General features: G+C 37.9%; 1 long non-coding RNA gene across 3 annotated transcripts in view; it reads right to left on the reverse strand.

The window, feature by feature from the left end:
- Window positions 1-22,504, reverse strand: part of LOC140639120 (uncharacterized) — a 230,600-nt gene that overhangs the window by 58,984 nt on the left and 149,112 nt on the right. For all 3 annotated transcript variants that reach the window (XR_012035974.1, XR_012035978.1, XR_012035975.1), the window contains one exon: window positions 10,740-11,036. This is a non-coding gene — a long non-coding RNA (uncharacterized lncRNA). The remainder of the gene's footprint in view (window positions 1-10,739; window positions 11,037-22,504) is intronic.

The raw sequence follows: 22,504 nt of genomic DNA on the forward strand, positions 1-22,504 counted from the left end.
ATCTGCCTTCTGCTCAGATCATGATCTCAGGGTCCTGGGATTGAAACTTGAGTCAGGGAGCCTGCTTCTCCCTTTCCATCTGCCCTTCCCCCCTGCTTGTGCGCTCTCTCTCTCTCTCTCTCTCTCGCTTACTCTCTTTCATGCTTTCTCTCTCTAATAAATAAATAAAATCTGAAAAAAAAAAGAATCCTCAGAAGAGCATCATTCTTAGTAGTGGGAATGAAAGCCCTAGGTTACAGATCACTTGGGGAATATCATAACAAAGCTTAAAAATAATTTTCAAAAAGATCTAATAGGTTCAAATTAATTTAGCTTTGTACTATAACAAAACCCAACACTCTTTGAAGGAATATAACAAAATCCTTCAAACAATGATATAAAATTCACAATACACAAATCAATTGTATTTCTCCTACTAGAAACACATAATTAGAAATTGAAATTGACACTTTCATAACATCAACATTTAAAATGTTTTTAGATTCAGTTAGAAAAATACATGCAGATCTATCCACTAAACAGTATAAAACATTACTGAAAGAAATTACAGAAAAATAAATGGAGAACCATATATGTTCCTGAATCAGTCTTAATATTGTAAAAATGTTTGTTCTTTCCAGATTGATATATAGAGTCAAGACAATCCCAAAGCCTCACTTGGTTTTATCATAGAAATAGGCACTTCTAAAATTTAGGTAGAAATGCAAAGAATGTAGAAACACAGAATAATTTTTAAATGAAGACTAAAATTGGATCACTCACATTATCTGATTTTAAGACTTACTATAAAATCATAGTAGTCAAGAGAGTATGCTTTGGGTACAAAGAAAACATAAATACATAGCACCAGAACAAAACAGAGTCCAGGAATAGATCCAACACACATAGTCAATTACTAGTCAACAAAACTGCCAAAGTAATCCAACGGTAAAAGGACACTTTTTCCAATAAAGGATGCTAGAACATTTAGTCACCCATGTGAAAACACAGACACATATCTTACACAGCATACAAAAATAATAAAATACATAACACACCTAAATATTAAAGCCACAGTTATAAAATCTTTAGAAGATAGGCAAATACATTTCAAGGTCTGGGTATCACAACAATTTCTCAGTTCAGATATAAAAAGCACAAACCATGAAAAAAAAAAACTGACAAGTTGGCCTTCATCAATTCTTCATCAAAACTATAACTTTATTTTCTTTGAATGATTCAGTTAGGAAACAAAAGTCAGTCACTGACTGAGAGTTAATACTTACAAAATAAATGTATTACAAAGGACTTATATCCAGAAAATATACTATTAAAACCTCAAAATTAATAATCAGATAAGCTATGTAAATTTTTTAAAGATTTTATTTATTTATTCATGAGAGACACACAGAGAGAGAGAGAAGCAGAGACACAGAGGAGAAGCAGGCTCCTTGTAGGAAGCCTGATGTGGAACTCGATCACGGGACTCTAGGATCACACCCTGGGCTGAAGGCAGGCGCCAAACCGCTGAGCCACCCAGGGATCCCCGCTATGTAATTTTTTAAAGAACAGGAAAAAAATAAAATTTTTAAAAGCAGAGGTTTGAGCTTACTTCATGAAGGAAGATCAATGCACATATACAAAAAGCTATGAAAGTTCTTTCAGCACTAGGTAAACTCAAAACCACCACAAGGTAACGCTGTACAACTACTACACTAAAATCACCATAGCAACATAGAACTACGAGAACAGCTAAAATTTTAAGGACTGCTTGTAAACATGTAAAACTGGAAATCTTGTGCATGGTTGGTTGAAAACTGATTACGGTACATCTATTATAAAAATTAGTTTGAAAACATAATAAAGTTAATATGAAACTATCATGTGAGGTACATCTGTGCCCTAATTGAGGTCAGGAGTCTGCCCCCTGTCCCTCTCCCTTCTTATAAGACAAGCACAAGAATACACACAGATCGGTGGGAAGGGAGCAGAGTATTTAGTAGTTAGGTGTGAGATAGTCTTGGTTTATGTGTTAACTCTTCAGAGGATTTTCTGGTAAACCCAGGACACAGAGAACTTAGGGTCCAAAGAGAGTTGCAGCCATCTTGCTTGGAATAAAAAGCTTTCTGTCCTATGAGTCACTGAACTCAGAGGCTAGCTCCTCTTCTTGAGAAAAGGAGGAGCAGCTATTTCTAATATGCAACCTAGCATGAGCTCTCAGAGTCACTATAATCTTGCATGTTGAAACATGAGGCCTTTTAACCTCTCAGTGATGTTAAGCCTCTCATCCTCATGCTAGGTTCTGAATAAACTGAGAAGACAAACTGTTAAGGCTAATGGAAGGTCAAATTATGACTATCATTTCTGCTAACAGTTTAGGAAGCTACAGCTTAGGATGAGGCTATATGGGTTTCCAAATATTGAACTTCAGAATTAAATAGCAATTTTGGACCTAGGGAGACCATCAATGAGAGGAGATGGGAAGGATTTATGACCCTTATGGCCATACAGGATCATAAGAGGAAAAAAAGGGGAACCAGAGCCGGTATGTTTGGTTTTTTCTCCTCAATTTTGCCAGTTGGGAAATTATTATATCTCCTCTAGGGCACAGTGAGTAAAAGGAAGGGGAAAGGCAAGAGTGTTAACACACTTCCAATGGAATGCAGCAACAGGAATGGGAAATGAGCATCTCACACCAAGAGAATTTACCTCATTGTTAATATTTATTAAATTATCCTATACCACAGGGGCTCACTTGCTAGACCAATTTCATAAATATAAATCATATATAGTTGCAAATATATTGATAAATTTCCTATGTATAAATCATATGTGTTTAATGTTTACATCCAGCCAGCTTTGTGTTTGGCACAGATAACACATTTCTTGATAAGCAGTTCACTCAGATCCATGGCATACTTACGTGCAGGCTCTGATCATCCTTCCAAAGGAAGTCACACTCAGGAACTTGTGTCTCTAATGATAGCATCTTGGCTCCTGACCACCATGATCTTGGTGTCTGAGGCCACTTCCTTTTAAAGATCCGATCAAAACAGGAAGTAGTTACATTGTGTCATCTTCAGGGTGCCAGAACAAGGACATAGGTTCATGGCAGAGCTAGAGTTAAAGCAATTAAGAAATGTCTAGATAATGCTATTATCTTTGTCCCAGCTAAAAGAGGAGGAATGCCATAAAGCAAGGATGTGCACTTTTTAAAGATATGTATATTTAAAGATATATAATGTACAGGCATTTAGAAACAGTGACTCACATTTGAGTTAGCAATTATAATGCCAGATTTTTCATCCCACAGTTCTTTCAGAACTATCATTCCTCTAAAATTAATACTCTCAAATCTGTTCTCTCTCTTATAACTTCAAATCCTGTTCCCTCGTCACTTGGGAATTGTCTCTCAGAATACCTACAAGCTTTTAGGTGCTTCCCCAGGATGTCAGATCATATGTCTCATTTTCCTGAAACACAAAGGGTTCTTTCTTTCCCACATCCATATCCCTTGGAGAGCAGTAAAATAGCTCTACAACTCCTTTTAAAAATGATACTTACATTATAGTTATGGTATTTTCCTGAAGCAGTTAGCAAAATCTCAACTCTGAATTGGTAATAGAAAAATATTTTTTAAATTAAATATTCAAGATTAGAAGAGGCTGTCATCTGTATTTCTAGTGTGGGTGATCAAAGGGGACAGGTTTTCTATTCATATAGCTTTTCTCTGAGTTCTTTGGATAGCTACTGTAAAGACGATGCACCAAGAATCATAGGGTGAGGGAGTGGGAAACATATACTAAGGTCTCTCAATGAGTAAAATTTTATCCTACTGTTATTTAATCTCTTCTATTATCTATTAATTGTACTAATTGTGTCTTCCAAGCAACAAAAAGTAACTCAATTCTTTCATTCACATAACTGGCATCCTGTTTTTGGCCAACCAAATACTGTTTCCTTAAATGCTCTGGAGACTCAAATGATAGGGCCATCATCAGGGCAGTTGCTTTTTAAAAAAATCAATAATTTTTTTCAGTTTTTATGAATTCCTTAGGAAAAAATTTGTTTCTAAAAGTTTAGTTTCCCCCAAATCACTCCACTGTATTTCATCACTTTATTTCTTCAAGGTTCCAGGGTTTGAGAAACAGACATGTTGTTCTGGCATTCCTTGCAACATTTTCCCTTCATCTGGGGAATAACCATCCCATTTTTTCTGATTTTCCCTTGGGGATTCAACACTATGACACTATGACTCAATGCCATTCAGATTTTATAGAGAGAGACATACTTATATATATAAAGACAGAAGATATTTTATACACTGTATGTAGATATCCTTTTATGTGTCTATACATATATAAATAGATAACCTTTATATGTAGATACAGGTACAACTTGACTTCTGACATTCTAACTAGATTTATCTTACCTCTCCATTTGGTTCAAGTTTGTCTTTTCCATTTTATTTTATTTCATATTTCCCTCCCTCAAAGTTAGCCTTTTTGCATGTTTGTGCTTTGGATCCACCTCCTACAAATTTTATTTATGTATATGCATTATGTATGGACATGTTTTATTTATTTGCATAAACAGCAATGAGCTACACAGTCATTCAGTTTGTTGTTAATATTTTGATCTCTTCACATTAATACACATACAACTAGTTTATTTTGGGGGGATTCTGTGTAGTAGGCCCTCATAAGAATATTTTATGCTCCATTTGTTTTTCTATTTGTTTATTTCCAGTTTGTTTTTATCTCTTTGCTACTACAAATATCATTAACATTCTCATACATGTTACTTTGTGTGCCTGAGCAAGACATTTTCTAAGTATACACCTGACTGTGCCATACTGGGCCTTTCAATACACACATATTCAAATTTGCCTGCCAAATTCTTCTTCAAAATAGCTGTACGATTTTCTTTTCCATGAAAGTTCCCATTCTCTACATCCTCCCTACACTTTGGTTTAGCTTGCATAACTGTTCTTTATTCCTCACTGGTCACATATATCTTTGTCAGTGAGATCACTCTCATAACTTGAGTTTTGTTTTTTAATTTGTTGGTCATGACCGTGATGATGCTTTGTCTCCTCATGAAGCAATTTTCCCCAACCAATCTCAGGCTGTGACTGACAGCCTGCATTATTTCTCATTTAATTCCATTCAACATTTATCATTCTCTTTCCAAGGAAGAAAAGAACAACTGTATAAATGTCACAATTACCTAGGATAGCATTTCCTAAAAACCTATGAAAAAGGATCTTCATACTTCTCAAACATTTGCTAACAGCATTTTTCTCCAAATGATCTTTTAGGATTTATCACTTTTTATTGAATGAACCCCTCACACCTCATTTTCCTCATTGTACATAATGCTACCTGACCATGTGCAACATAAATTCCCTTAGCAAACGAAAAATAAAAGCAGCAGGAAGAATTAATTTCATTTTTCCAGCAATTGCTTTGCCACATCTTACGTAGCAGACATGTATAAGATGCCCAATATTCCTAGCTGTCTGAGAGTCTGGGGCATATTCCCCTTTTATCTTGGGAGTGAAACAAAGGAAATAGCCCATCTCGTTAAACACTCATTCAGATCCCACTCTGGATGTGATGAGCTTCCTACAACTGCTACATAAAGTGCCAGTTGAAACTAGCCCTGTCATAGAGACTTTTACAAAATATGAACAGTGCTAAAGACCTTAAAGTGAATCGATTTCCACTGAAAGTGTTTTAACCTCCTTTTAGGTCAAGAAATAGCAATTTTCCAAGCTTCACTGTAACCCGAGAATTAATCCTAAGAGGCAGGTGTGCACTGCATACCTCATTTGTTCCATGAAATTTACTGAAAATGCCTTTGTATGCGACTGTCCTTCCAACCCCTTTCCCTCCTTCAGGCTGAGGTGTGATTCTTGAGCAACAGAGTAATAACTCTCTGAGGGTAGTATTTCGCATTATGGATTGTTAACCTATTCCTTTCTTTAAAAACAAAGTTAGGTTAGAGTGGAGGGCAACATAAGATGTGAGCCTGTTTTAAATTTGTTAAGATGGAAAGGGCACTTGGGTAGGTTTTACAGATGAGCCAACTGAGGCTCTAAGAAGTTTAAGACTTTGGCAAAGACTCACAGCTGGGGTTACAATGGTGCTAGACTTGGGCATGTGGAAAAGAAGAAAGTGACCCAAAACCATGACAGGCAATGGTAGTTGCTTCTAAACCACCTCTGTTCTGTATGAATGACATCTCTGAGTGGGGAGTTCCCAAATATGGGATTGTCATAAGATGATGATGATAATTATTTTCACTAACAATACTTGAGTGCTGGTTACATGCCATTATTGGTCAAGACACTCTATTAGTTTATTTAATCCTTCTAATGACTCACTTTTAATTTATCCACTTTTTAATATATCCACTTTTAATACAAAGAAACGCAGAGAAATTGGGTAATCCAGGATTCCAAAGTAGCAGAGTTCAGGAGTAATCACAGCTGAGCACCAGTCCCTATAGGTTTAAACTACACTCTCTTATCTCCAGAACCTAAAAAAAAATCACATATAAATCCCTCTATGCATTTCCTCGGAGCAAGAGGTGCCTATCCAAATATAGGCAGTATAAATCATTGTTCCTTACAAACTAACCATCTGGAAGTTTCACCTTTATTCAGAATCAACAATCTTCCTAGGTCTATAGCTACTGAAGATGGATGGTTTAACTTTCCTTTCTTTGCCTGTGCTTAAAATGGAAGAGCAAGCCAAATTCTTCTCTAATTTCATTTTTTTAAATACTTTATTTATTTATTCATGAGATACAAAGAGAGAGAGAGAGAAAGAGAGAGAGAGAGAGGCAGAGAGAGGCAGAGACACAGGCAGAGGGGCCCGATGTGGGACTCGATCCCGGGGCCTCCAGGACCACGCCCCAGGCCAAAGGCAGGTGCTAAACCACTGAGCCACCCAGGGATCCCTAATTTCATTTTTCAACTGAATAATAATAACCATTCCAGAATCTACACAAAGCTCATGCTATAGAACAATATCTTGGCTTCTCTCTATATTGTACTCTGAAATACTTCTACTCAAAAGCCTATTTTTCTAGCACTGACACCAGGAGAGAATGTGAATCAGTCCATGGAATGAGATGTTGGACATAGGAAATCAGTCCCTTGACCACCCTCCCCAGATTCTCACATGACTTTTGTTTTCCGCAGCACATTATGTCATTTTTTTTTCTTCTGAATGTGATGCATTTACTGATCACTAATATAATTCTTGGTTCCTGGGTTAAGGGAGACTTTATGCTGACATACTGGCTGGGAGAAGAATGGGAACAATTATTTATTTAGAAAGATGACTCAAAACCTCACTCGTGTTTTCATTTATTTTTTCCACTTCCTTAGTGAAAGTTCTGAAATGATATCCTAAGAAGGCTATCAGGGCAAACAGACACAAGTTAATCTCTGCTCTTTGCTGTCAGTTATATCTTTCTCCTTTCATTTACTCATTGAAGAATAACTCATCCTTGGTCCATATGAAGGAATGCAGCAGAATGAGGAATATGTGTTGCATCTGGGAAAATAGAATGTGAAAAGCAATGAACTAAGGACAATGAGATGCTTATTCTCCAAAGCAACAAGAGAGAGAAAGCATTCCAAGACCAAATAAATAACAACTACTTTAATACAGTAGGTGACAGTAGTGTATTACAATTTTTAAAGAACAAAGGACACAGCCTTGGAAGACCCAGGAGCATGGCTCACTCTACCATGACACAAGATATTGAAAATCTCTGGAATGATGCTTCCATCACATGTGTAAATCTAGTCCTAATGCAACTTCTAAGCACTTAAAGTGAATAATAGGTACCATATGGGCCAAATTTGGATAAAGCCAAGAACTGACACAAAGACATGTGCCTGGTGATGGCACTATTTGATGGAACACGGCTCATTCCTCCCTCTGAGCTCTTGAAGGAAAACAACACAGTGCCTCAGGGTGCATGCAGTTTCCAGAACACCTAGGATAAAATCTTAGTCCTACCTTTCGCTAGTTGTCTGATATTAGGCAAGTTATTTAGCCATACTGTTCCTCACTGTCTTATATGAAAAATGGTATGATGATACAGTAAACTGTCTTGCATGGCTACCATGAAGACTAAAGTTACCAATACATGTGAAGCTCACAGAAGAGCTAGCATTTATTAAATGAACACTTAACAAATGGTAGTAATTCATATGATTATTAGATAAGATTGGAGATTGGTTATTTATAGAGGAATTTATAAAATTATATGGACTAGATGTTTTTGTATAAGGATAACAAAGTAAATACAGATCACAGATTCTTTCTACGGATAACAAGGTAAATACAGATCACAGATTCTTTCTACGGATAACAAGGTAAATACAGATCACAGATTCTTTCTACCCCAACACCTAATTATGATAACCATGACCACAACAAAACCTCTTTAGCAGCAACTACAAAGTGAGGCACATTCATTCCATAAATGTTAAGAAAGATACATGAGGTTCTAGAATATCATGGCATGTCTCCTTTCTACTACCAAGAAGCTATTCTGGCAGAAAAGAAAAAAGTATGACCCGACAAGTCTCACTAATACACCCAAATTGGGTAAGAAGTGAATGTACTGATACCTGTATCTTTTTCATCATCTAACTCTGAAGACAGTGAAATGATTTACTAAGGGGAAAAAAAAAACCCCACAAAAATGGAAGAATTGAACAAACAGGCTGACTTTTGCTGTTGGGAATGAAAACTCTAGGTCATCTCACGAAATCAGTAAAAGGATCTTAAATATAAGTGGTAACACTTCCCCTCTACATGGAAATAGACCCTTGACTAGATATTGTAAAACCCAGAATGAAAATGTCAGTAAAATTTCAGAAGAGAAAGCAGAGCCTAGATATTCCACCAAAATCCTCTTTCCCTTGAAATGAGCCCTTCCACTATGCTACAAATAAAATAACTAGTTACTTGGTTTCAAGAGCTATGGAATGATCATCCTTGTAAATAGCCTTTATGCCCAAATCTAATTTCTATTTTTTAATACCTATTATATTTAATTAAAAACAATGTTTTGTTGCTGTGGACATACTTCCCCAGCCAATATAAGATGAACAGCACTGCAGAGACCATCATGTTCAGAATCATCCTTATGATATTTTAGATGGAGAGCTTCCAGAGAAAAGAAAGGTAGGAATGTTGCCTTAACTCTAATAGTACCTATTTAATCCAGCTGGACTGTTTTTTCTTTTCTTTTTACTTTATTTTGCTACCACGATTGCTCCAGATGGTTTGTACTTTCATTTTAGTTGCTGTACCCAGTTACCGCTCCAAAGCCAGAGAATAGGGAGGAGCTAAAATCAGTACTTTCTAATTTTGCACACTTGTAACATCGAGGTAGAGAAGAAATTGCAAGGAGATGAATGAGGGACTATCTGTAAGGTCAAGGTCGTTGGGGAAGATAGGAGGTCAGAGTACCATAGATGAGGTGCTGTGAGGAGTCAAGTGCAGCATGGGGCTCTGTGCCCCAGGAGGTAAGCAGGGGCATACTACTAAGCCTGGAATTCTGCTCTTGTCAGCTATGAACCTCTCACTCCATCTGCCCAATTCAGAGCTATAAGAGGCTACAGAGAGTCTTGCTGTTCACAGAGGACTAGAGGCAAGCATGAGCCAGAAGTTTCATTGTGGGAGTTATTTTAGGTCACAGGCTACAATGATTTAGCAAGGAGTTCAGAAGATATCCTGACAAGTCCAATCTGTTTCTTCATCAACTTTGATATTGGCTGTGTCCCTCCAGCACTAAAGGAAGCGGACTGTTCTCTGCCAGCACTTGCTTTTCCGAAAGCCAAGAGAGGAGATGAAAGTCAGACTCAGCAGAAACCGTGAGTCGAAGCAACATTTATTTGAGTTTTCGATCATTCACACCCTGACTTCTAGCACCCAGCCTGTCTCTCCAGGCCCATTACCACACCTTTCTTCACTAGGGCCAATTTTTTGGTGAGAAGGAGGGACTTGGACATCTCGATCAGCCCTGAGAATAAGATTCTGCTGATTGAAGCTCATTTCCCTCTGCTCTTCAGAAAAGATGATGGCTCATCTCCTCACCATTCCCAGTGCAGATGTCCCTACAAAGCCTCCAGGTCTCCTATCTGCTGTCATTCTACTTACATTTCCTTCAAGAACCAATTCAATTCAGGCATCTTCTCTACCATGGAGGCAGGCAGCCACACATTCAGATTTTGGCTCCCTCCGCTTCTTCACTGTGAAACTTTGTGCAAGTTACTCAATCTTTCTAAGCCCGCCATAAGACATGAACCCACAGTGTCACCTCATAAGTTTCCTATGAAAATTAAGTATGAGAATGTGTGTATGGTGCCTGGCATGTCAGAGGTATCCACTAAATGCTTGCTTCATCTTGATGTGTGTGACTCTTCAATTATTCCCAGCAAGTGCTCATACCATCTGTTGTTAAAGATGAAACCTGCAGGTCAGGAAGGATTTTAGTTCTTTATATTATTTAAAAGAGGTCAGTTTTTTTTATATCAGGCAAGGCTAGAGTTATGCCCCTTTTTATTAGTATTATCATAATTATTAAAATAGCATTAGAAACTACTATTTAATAAATGTTTTTATCATTACACTTAATCTTTTCAACAGCTTCTAGTAGGTGTTTTGGTTATCTGTTGAAATTATCCCCAAACTTAGAAGCTTAACACAGCAACTAATTTCATATACCTTATGAATGTGTGGCCAAGGAATTTAGAGAGATCAGCAGGGCAATTCTCCTGCTCCATGTTGTACCAACTGAGGTCACTTGGGGTGGTGCCAGGCTAATTTGGAGAATCCAAGATGGCTTCATTCACATGTCTGGTATGTTGGGATGGCTGGAAAAATGAGCTCTGCTGGGATAGTTGAATGAAACACCAACAGATGGCCTCTCTAGCTTGGTAGTTCCAGCACAGTCAGACTTCATAAATGGCAGCTCAGGACTCCCCGCAAGCCAGGAGGTAGAAGCTGCCAGTCCTCGAAGGCCTGTGCCCAGAAATTGGCAGAGTGTCACTTCTACCATATATTATCAGTCAAAGCAGTCACAGAGCTTACTTATATTCAAAGGAAGGGGACAGAGACTTCATCTCTTAATGGGAAGCATGTTAAAGAACTGTGATCCTCTTGAATCAACTAGTAGGTGGTATTTATTATTATTATTATTATCATTATTATTATTTTGTAAATACAGCCCAAGTATCATAGTAGCTGACTGATTTGCCCAAGACCACAGAACTGGAGGTGAAAGAATGATTCAGGATATCTCGCCCTCATGCCTACTCTCAAGTCTTAACCAGTCATTTGCTTGCTCTCTTTCACGCTCCCTCTTATATACACACACATACACACATACACACAGCATATGTGTGTGCATACACACACACACACGCACGCACACTCCAGCAGAGTTGGAAATGAATGCTCATTCAAGCAATTCTGTTACCTTCATGGAGGAGCACTGTGGGAATTGTAATGGCAATCAGTTTCCCCGCTGCAATTGAAAAGTTGGTTAATGTATTGGCACTAATACAGCACCTCTTCCCATCACAGCAGAATTGGCTGTTACTGTTATAGTTGGATTATGGCCACTTCTCCCTCCTTTGCAAAATTTAAGTCTGTGATGTTCTCGTCAAGGGAAATGATGATGGAGTTACAGCAGGCCCATGATTAAATTTGCTCGGCAACAATCCGTAAATAACCTACACATTCCATTTGCCGGCTTTCATTTGGTCCCTAACTTGTACAAAGGGCTGACTTCCAGGTACTGCAATGGAAAACGAGCCGGGTGTGGGCAGGGAGCCACAGTGGCAGGGGGAGGAGAGGGAAAGTCTATGTGGGAGCCAAACTGGTCTGGAAACTTCAATGTGAATAGATAAGCAGACAGCCATCTTAAGAAACTTAAAGAAAAAAATTTAAAGCATTGGTCTCTCTCTTGCCCTCTTCAACTGTCTACTGCAAATCTCTTCCCTCCTCTCCCCATGCTCTGCCTGTGGCAGGTGGGTTGGGACAGCTCACTTTGATTCTGCTGGAGTCTGATCCTGGTTGTGGAATGGTGTCTCTGCTCTCCCTCATTGCAGGTGATTTTAGTGGAGGGAAGAAAGGATGGAGGATGTCATTTTTCCTGGATAATAAGACTCCGTGATTGTATGACAAGGAGTCTCCTCAATTTTGGTTGTCTTGTTGTACAGAGGCCCCAAACTCTGTTCAAACCTATATAAAGAAAATGCATCATGCCCTTGCTCTAAAATGCCACCAAATGGATACTGGTGATGAGATGGAGGGAAAGAGAACAAAAGAGCTAGACTGGAAAAAGCAAGGTAGGCTCTCCAAAATGCATTGATAGGGAAGGTCTGGCGGGCAGCACAGGTTCAATTCTTTCCATAAAATAACCGTGTAAAAAGAAACAAGGGACTTCATGAAATCCCTCCATGCACAATCTCAAATTATCTTGGTCTTTTAAGCTTTTTGTCCTTTTCTGGCCCTCTGTCATTTCAAGGAAAGTAAATTGAGATGAGCATGCTTTCTTTTTTCTTTTAATAGCTCTATTGAGATATACTGTTCTGTTCCATACCATAAAATTCACCTGTTCAGGTAGACAATTTAACAATCTTTAGTAAACTCACAGATTTGTGCAACCATCTGATTTTAGAACACTGCTATCACCCCAGAAAAAGCCCTTGTGTCTACTTGCAGTTACTCCCTATTTATACCTCTAGCTTCAGGCAGTAACTGATGTACATTTTGTCTCTCTGTATTTGTTTTTTTTTTTTTTCTGGACATTTCATACAAATGACATCATACACTGTGTGATGTCTTGCATCTGACTTCTCTCACTTAGCATGTTTTCCAGGCTCAACAATATTATAGCATGTATTTAGTATTTTATTCTTTTTTATTGCAGACAGTATTTCATTGTATGGATAGATCACATTTTGTTTACCCAATCACCAGCCGATGGACTTCTGGGTTTTTTCCACTTTTGAGCTATTCTGAACAATGCTGCTATGAACATTCATGTGCAAGTCTTTGTGTAGACATGAGTTTTTATTTCTCTTGAGTAGATGCCCAAGAGTGGATATACTCTTATATCTGGGTCGTATAAAATAGCTATGTTTAACATTTTAAGAAACTCCAAACTATTTTCCAAAATGGCTGTGCCATTTCAAATTCCTAGCAGCAATATATGAGGGTTCAAATTCCTCTACAACCCCACCAACAACTATTATTGTCTGACTTTTCTATTATGGTCACTTTCTTAAATGTGAAATAGTATCTCATTGTGACATAAAGATTAAGATTTTCAAGCAAATACTTTTAATAGTACTTCCATAAATGAAGAAAATGGAAGTTTTTTTATATTTCAATGAAAACATCTGTCTCCAGATTGCCTAATTTGTTGGCATATAATTGCTCATAATAGTCTCTTAAAATTGTTTGTATTTCTTCAGCGTTGGTTGTGATCTCTCCTCTTTCATTCATGTTTTTATTCATTTGGGCCCTTTCTCTTTTATTTTTGATAATTCTGGCTAGGGGTTTATCAATCTTATTAATTCAAAGAACCAGATCCTAGTTTCATTGATCTATTCTACTGTTTTTTTTTATTTCTATATCATTGATTTCTGCTCTAATCTTTATTAGTTCTGTTCTCCTGCTGGATTTAGGCTTTATTTGCTATTCTTTTTCTAACTCCTTTAGGTGTAAGGTTAGGTTATGTATTTGAAACTTTTATTATTTCTTGAGAAAGACCTGTATTGCTGTATACTTTCTTCTCAGGACCACCTTTGCTGCATCCCAAAGGTTTTTATGGGATAACTAGGTGATGGACATTAAGGAGGGTACTCATGGAATGACACGGGGCGTTATATGCAGCTGATGAATCACTAAATTCTACCTCTGAAATGGATAATACACTATATGTTAATTAAATTGAACTTATATAAAAAAATTTTAGAAGAAAACATTTGTCCCTTCTCTGGACATTTAGAGACTCAAAGTAAAATTTCACTAACTTTATCTGGGGGTTAATTCCAGTTTTATTCACAAATAGGTCCAATCATCAAAAAGACTTATGCTTATGAGAAGACTGGGATTTTATTTCTGGTGTTAATAGAACATGTTAAACAAATAACCTTGTCTATTGTTGAAAAGATAACTCATGTGTATGGGAGACATTGCAATGTCTCCTACTATTTCTTACTCAACATGCCCATGACCCCTTGATCTTATTTTCTCACATCTTATACAATTCTGACAGCAGGCAGATTTCCATGCTCAGTAACCAATGTTCATTCAGAAAATATTTCAGCAGGCTGTACAAATGCTATAAGTTGATACCCAAAGATAGGATCCTAATGAATAAAGACAGCATTCTCATAATAGGAAATAATTAATTAGGAAATTAACTGGGAAAGACAGATAAAGCTGGCCAGCAATAATGGAGATAGGAAGGATTGATTTTGAGCAGACCTCTGGACAGGGACACAAATTTAATCAGCTGACCTCACACTGGTAGGATGGAAACAAAAGCTCATTTTTTGGTGAACATGATCAGCAATACTCATCCACATAACAAATACTTCTATGCATCTTGTCAATTTATGGTGACTGTCCCAGTTTGCCCCAGGCTATGGGGTTTCCCACAATGTAAGACATACAGCACTAAACCAGAGTTCCAGACAAGCTAGGGCAGCTGGTCACCCTACTTGCCATCAAACATGGTGTCCTGTGAGGAAGGCAGATAAGGTATTTGGTAGAAAAGTCACCTAACTGGGAGTCAGGATGTCTGAAGTTTAGTTTTTGTTTTTATTGTTCTCTCCTAGTAATTGTCTCTAACTTAAGGAGGAGCATGGCCCCTCTGACCCTATAGGGTATGAAATGGGAGGTCTCAAAGATCTTTTCTAGTTCTGATACTTTAAAATTCTTCAGATGTGTATGATTATAAATATAGCTGTTTTCAGATATGCTGATCTGTAATCCATAGCCAGCAGAGTCAGGAAAAAAGATAATTAGGTATAGAAATAGAACATTCAAAACCAGAATTTTGCCACTACTAGTACTTTAAGGATACTAATTAATACATTGTCTGTGGTGTCCCATGGTTAATTCCATCTCTTATTTATTCTGTAAGACTGAATAACATTATGCTACTTAGATATCAAATACGAACCTTTTTCTGGTACTGGAACTTCTCAAAGAACTCAAGTTTTAATCCTAAGAGACTAAAGCTTTCATGATAGGATTCAAAACAAACTCTGGCTTTAATTCTGGAACTTAGCACAGTACTTATCACAGTACCTAGACTGGTGTAAGAGTCTAAAAAGTATTTGTTGAATTCAAATTAACAGACAAATCTTATATTTTATTTTAAAGTTACTATGCCCTGAATAGCTGAAAAAGCTTTTCTTGTTTGTTTTCTCATCTTTTCATTTTTACAAAGGTTATGATAATAGTAACTGACTGACACTGGATTTATAAGCATTAAATTGGAAATATATATAAAAATATTCTGTAAATAATAATGAAATATACAGATGTACCTCCATTAATATATCCTACCAAAAAAAGAGAAAGACACTGAGGGAGTGGACACTGGACTATGCATTAAGACTGAATGATCTATATGAACGTTCAGTAGAGCTCCAAACTTCCATAGTAATTTTTAGTTAAAAAAATCTGATTATTTGAATATATATGTGAGCAAAAATAAGATTAAAGAAATAAAATGCTGGGTGCCTGCATGGCTCAGTGGTTGAGTGTTTGCCTTTGGCTCAGGTTGTGATCTCAGGATCCTGGGATCCGGTCCCACGTCAGGCTCCCTGCAGGGAACCTGCTTCTCCCTCTGCCTGTATCTCTGCCTCTCTGTGTCACTCATGAATGAATAAATAAAATCCTTATAAAAGAAAAGAAATAAAATGCTAATATAGCTTAATTCCATCTAAAACCACAAGTTTAAGGCATAGAATTCAATTATTTCAAAACAGTAATAACTCCAGGTAAAAAAAAGAAACAAAATATAGGGATATGCACCACCACCACCCATTACCCACCAAGTAATTGCTCAGGAAGGAATTGGACCTAAACTTGAAAACAATTCAGAAGATTAGTTCTCTACTTTTTAAGGCAAATGTCACTTATTTTGTTATGAACCTAGGGTTTCTCAACCTCTGCGCTACTGATATTTCAGCTGGGTAATTCTTTGTTGTGGGAGGCTGGCTGTGCATTGTAAGATATTTAGCAGCATCCATGATCTCTACCCACTAAACGCCAGTAACAACCACTCCCAAAACTCCTACCATGTTGTGATGAACATAAAACACCTCCAGCCATTGCCAAATACCTCCTGTTGGGAGGGGAAGGTGGCAAAATCACCTCAGGTGAGAACCACTGATCTAACCCAAGGGTCTATGAACCAGCTTGGAGAAATATAACAAGTAGGACATTGAGATACTTATCTAAGAATTATGTTGTGACCATTCTGTAACAGTTTACCCACTTACCTACAATTATTACCCTACATAAAATAATGTCATTTTTGTCCTTAAATAAAATTGAGACTTTCTGCCTACCTACTCACATCCCTTGGAAATAATGTTCTTCCTTTGACCTTTGGTGTCTCTTGTAGCTCAAATGCAGCTTTGTTTACCAAAGTCACATTTGAAAAGGCATCCATCTGTAACAAGCAGTCAGGCCTTTTGGTAATGTTTGCTATTTCAAAAGGTTTAACTTGTCAAATCTTAAAAACTCTCTGATATGGAAACTCCCCATCATTGCATGTTGGTTCATTCATTCCAATGAAGCTTCTACAAATAAAGTAACACACATTCCTTGAAATAAATGAAAAGCACATGTATTTATTTGCAGTGTATTTGATAAAATATATCATGAGAAACTGAGGCAAGCTTGTTTCAAGAGCTTTTCCAAAGCAATGAGAATTAGTAGAAGCAAACATTTCCTGAAATATCATGGTATGTGGCTTCTCCTCCAATTCACTCTCTCCTTTTGATGCATAATTGGTTGATGGCCATTTACCAAAAGGAGTACAATTGAGCTTATTAAAGATAAGTGACCTCTAAAGTATCACACAACTTCATCTTCACCTAGCCAACTATATACTAGCCAACTCCTCCTAAACATCTTGTGTCTAAAAACTCAACCTAAAATTAAAAAATAAAAATAAAAACTCAACCTAGCCAAAATGAAGTGATCATTTGCTGCCTCCCTGCTGGCCAAAACAAAACAAAACAAAACAAAACAAAAAACCCTTGCTTCTTTTCTGAATTATTTATTTCACTGATTGTGCCCCTTATTTCTTCCCACCTAAGATAGAAATCTTAGAATTTTACAGACCCAATGTATTTCTTAAATGCATCTTTGTCTTTCCATTTTACTGTCATAAACTTATTTCAGGCCTCATATTTAGTTTCTATAATGTTGCAAAAAAATTAATAGTGTCTTGCTATAAGCTGAGTTGTCTCCCTGACAAATTTATATGTGGAAGGCACTGAATACCATGTGCCTCAGAATGTGACTTTATTTGGAGACAGGGGCTTGAAAGAGGTAATTAAGTTAAAATAAGGCTGTTAGTAGTGGCTCTAATTCATTGTGACTGGTGTCCTCATAAAAAGGGGAGAGGACACACTGAGGATAGGCCATGAAAGGACACAGAGAGAAGGCAGACTTCTACAAGCCAAGGAGAGGGGTCTCAGAAGAAATAAAACTTGCCAACACCTTGGACTTGGACAACTAGTCTCTAAAATGGTGAAAAACAAATTTTTGTGGTTTAAGCCATGTTTGGAGATTATAACTGAGACACATATGCAATCACATCCTCCATCCACATCCATGGACAACTTAGAGGCACACCAACAACTCCACCATCTGGACGTGTGAACCTCTGCCTCTCTTCTCAAGATGTCAGCTCTTGTACAGCACATTCCAACCATGCTCATGGATCTCTGGAGATGTCATGTGGTTCTATGACTCCAGAGCTTGGGTTCTATTTCACTTCCTGATAGGAATGTTCTCTCCACACTGTTTACCTTTTGAACTTTAACTTCTAAGTCCAACCCTTGCCATTTTTTTGATGAAAAGTTTTGAACCTTACCCAATACAGAAAACCACTCTCACACTTTTGCCTCATTGTATGTATGTCATTTATCTCAGCACCAATGAAACTACACTGTACTTTGTTTTTATGTGGCAGTCTACCACTGGATAGTGAGCTCCTTAACATCAGGGGTCATGTTTTATTCATCTCTACATTCTCTTGTGCTCACTTAATCTGTTCAAAGCACATAGAATGAATGAAAGAATGCATGAGTAAATGAACACATAGCCTTGGGCTAAGTGAAGGATAAAAGTATTTCTGGTAAATATCTACAAAAAATTATTGTGACACTGAATCAGAAGGATCTTCACACTTGTAAAGAACAAGGGGAGACAAGAAAAGCTATGTTAATAAGTGAGTTTAATCCATCACTAGGATAAAGGAAATACCAAAATTAGGAATGTCATCCCTGGGGCCCAATACATTCAGACATACTTTCATTCTTTGATCATTAGTAAAATGGAAATTTCAGGACAACCAGAAAAAGTGACCAACTGAAGCGGTTTTTATTAGTCCTTCATTACAGCTCTCTGTCAAAGGAGAATTTCTTCTAACATCCAAGCAAATTTGCAAATCCTGGCTGATTTAACTTACTTGACCCTGGGTGTGAACAGAGAAGGGGCTATTTTTAAGATGAGCTTGCTGGGCATAACAGAGATTCTGCTTCAAAGTGGAGAGGGTATTCTCAACCTTTTTATTACCCTCCTTCGGGCATGAACTGTAACATCCTGCCATAACACATAACATTATTACCTCATTTGGAACTCTGACAAAAAAAAAAAAAACTTTGTAAAATGGGAATTTTTATAAACATGGCATGTTCCTTTCTCCTTTCATTACTTATAATTTACCTTCTTGGAAGCAGGCCCACACGACTTAGTGAACTTAATACTCAGCTTATTATTTTCATATTCTTAAGAAAAATGAAAAGTGATATTGTTGCATGGTGAAGTTAAAAGGCCTCCTGGGCAAACATATCCCCTAGTTTCCTTGTCTCACCTCCTGCGTACACACTGAAGGGGCTCCACCTGGTGGTGAGGTAATGACTTGACATAAAACTATGTGCTAGCATTGCCCTCACCTCATCTTTCTCTCCACCATTTTTTTTAAGTTTTTAAATTTATTTATTCATGAGACACACACACACAGAGGCAGAGACATAGGCAGAGGGAGACGCAGGCTCCATGCAGGGAGCCTGATGTGGGACTCGATTCCAGGACTCCAGGATCACACTCTGGGCTGAAGCAGAAGCTCAACCGCTGAGCCACCAGGTGTCCCTCTCTCCACCATTTTAGCTGCAATAGTAACTTTATCGAGGGACTGCACTCTGAGAGAGAACATATACCACCCAAGACCAAGAGTCAGTTAAATGACTGAATGGAGTTCTCAAAACCATAGCAGATAAAGTGTGAAGGGTTCATGCTTTAGATGGCCAAGAACTGGCTTTATTAAGAGAAAAAGGGAGTCATGGCTTCTCACAATTTCCAAGGGTCCTTTTTCTAAGAGGGGAAGAGGCAGAGGAGGAGAGAGAGTATTCTAAATAGGCTCCATGCCCAGCTCAGAGACCAACATCAGGCTCAATCTCAGGACCCTGAGAGCATGACCTGAGCTGAAATCAAGAGTGGGACGCTTAACCCACTGAGCCACCCAGGTGCCTCTAAAGGGTTTAAATATCAATAACCAAGTTTAGAAGACTGAAAAGGGTCACATTAAAAACTAGAGCGCCAAGAAGAATGAACCATGAATGAAGCAATTTGCTTTCCCCTGCTTCAAAGGAAATAATGTGTAACCAGCAGGCAAGGAAAACCAAAAGACTCAGATGGAGAGACTGGAACAAAGAAGCTGGTGCTTAAGAGATTCCTACAAACTCTACCCCAACTCTTCTTAGACACATAAACAAAGTATGGCAGAATGGGAGAGATATCCAGTGTGAGGTTGGGGGATCTCAAAGCAATAGAGTTACTGCTGTGCCTCTGAGAAAATCCCTGAGTTATACATGGCACTGGGGGAAACCTAGAGCACAGGGAATCATATGGTCACGACTGAGGGAAATGTTCCTACAGATTAGCTTGAAGAGAAGCTCCACACAGTCCCTTACACATCCAGAGAGGTGCAGAATAGCAGCTGAGTATCCCTCAGACCTCCAAATGACTCATAAGGGGACTCTGAGGATCATAAATAGAAACATCCTAGGTAGGATGCCTGGAAGACTCAGTGGTCAAGCATCTGCCTTTGGCCCAGGGCATGATCCTGGGGTCCTGGGATTGAGTCCCACATTAGGCTCCCTGCAGGGAGTCTGCTTCTCCATCTGCCTATGTCTCTGCCTCTTTCTGTGTGTCTCTCATGAATAAATAAATAAAATCTTTAAAAAAAATAAGAAACATCCTAGGTTTGATATAGAACCTGTGGGCCTCATGATCAGAGATTATGGCAGGAGCCTCAGTCAGAGTCCAGGCAGATGAGGCCACCTATTCTGGAAGCTAACGGACTCAGGGCAGACTGAGAAGCAATCAGACACTAGTTCTTCACTGTTCCTGAGAGAATTTATCATGTCTTGAGAGACAGGAAACTGAGCAGAAGGGCAAATTTTCCATTTAAATATTTGCATAAAAGATACAGAATTTTAAACAAAACTGAGTTTCCTTGAAAAGAATAGATGGTTATCTATATAAGTATACATGTTAACACTTGAAAGCAAACATAAACTAGTAAAGAAAATTGCCTGTTTGCACATATGGGTTGGTACTGTAAAAAAAAAAAAAAAAAAAAAAAAAAAAGGGATCCTTGGATGGCGCAGTGGTTTGGCGCCTGCCTTTGGTCCAGGGCGCGATCCTGGAGACCCGGGATCGAATCCCAAGTCGGGCTCCCGGTGCATGGAGCCTGCTTCTCCCTCTGCCTGTGTCTCTGCCTCTCCCTCTGTGTGTGACTATCATAAATAAATAAAAAAAATTTAAAAAAAGCCTGTATACATATGGGCAGTGAGAGGAAGCCATCATGATCTGAATAATTTTCACCAGAAATGACCTAATGGATGATCCCCTAGTATTAATGTATCCTCAACAAAAGCCACTGCAAGGAAGCCTATCAGATAGCTATCATGTTCCTTTGGGATCCGACTTCTTGACTCAATGTGGACTCTAGTGTTGCTTCTATTACCGCTCTGTTCATAAATCCATCTATTATTAGGGCTTAAAGTAATCTGGGAACCTAACCAAGTGCCATCATCAGGGCCAGTGTTCTGAACCCTGAGATGAACAAGAAAACAACAATGTCCTGAGGCACCTCAACAATCCCTAGCAGCCATACACTCATACCAACTGTTGAGGATGTGGTGCAACTGGAACCCTCATTCACCACTGGCAGGAGAATAAATAGTAAGCACTCTGGATATCTGTTTGGCAATATTTACACGAGATAAACTTATCCAAACCCTATGACCCAGCAAGTCCACTCCCAATTATATACCCAACAGAAAGATATATATATGTTTCTTCAAAAGATTTCTACAAGAATGTTCAAAGTAGTCCTGCTTGTAGGAGCCAAAACAGCCTAACAATCCATGGAGAATAGATAAACTGTATAATGACATAATGGAAAAATATACAACAATGAGGATGAATAAAATGAAATATGGTAATTATGCATAGGTCTTACAATCTTGAGAGTAAGAGGCCAGACTCAAAAATGGGCATATAGTATGAGATCATTCTTAGAAAGTATACAAGAGGCAAAATGAATCTAGAAGACAGAAGGATGATTACCCTTGGTGGGGGGTAGAAATGGGAAGAAGTCATGAGAGAGGCTTCTGGGCAGTTATTTCTTGACCTTATAGCTTTACATAGGTGTGTGTTCAGTCTGTGAAAAATCCATGGGTTGTATGTTTATGATACACATACTTTTCTGTTTGTATGAGATTATATAATACTTGACATTGTATTGTACATTTCATTATGCTGTATGTTACATTAATACTTACATTCCAGCAAAGTTTATAAAAATTAAAATTCTCAAATCCAATTATAAATTAGTGGAGGATCCCCATCTATTCCCATCATTTATTAATGTAGAAACCAAGTTTGCTTTTCCCTGAGATTTCCACAACTTTCCAATAAAACTGTCAAAGTTCTCTACAGTCAGTTGCATGAATATACAAAGGTTCTCTGAAGGAAAAATAGGTAGGTGTTGTCAGAATACTCATAGTACGCTTCCTACCATCCCTTTTACTGACTAAAAAAAAAATTTGAAAACCCCAAACGGAAATGTCCCCCTTTCCATCTTAAATGCTCTAAAATCACAATCTTAAAAAGCATCATTTCAAAGAGACAGGCATACAAGCAGGTGCCATTTC

This window comes from Canis lupus, chromosome 1 (assembly GCF_048164855.1).
Source record: "Canis lupus baileyi chromosome 1, mCanLup2.hap1, whole genome shotgun sequence".
NCBI lineage: Eukaryota > Metazoa > Chordata > Mammalia > Carnivora > Canidae > Canis > Canis lupus.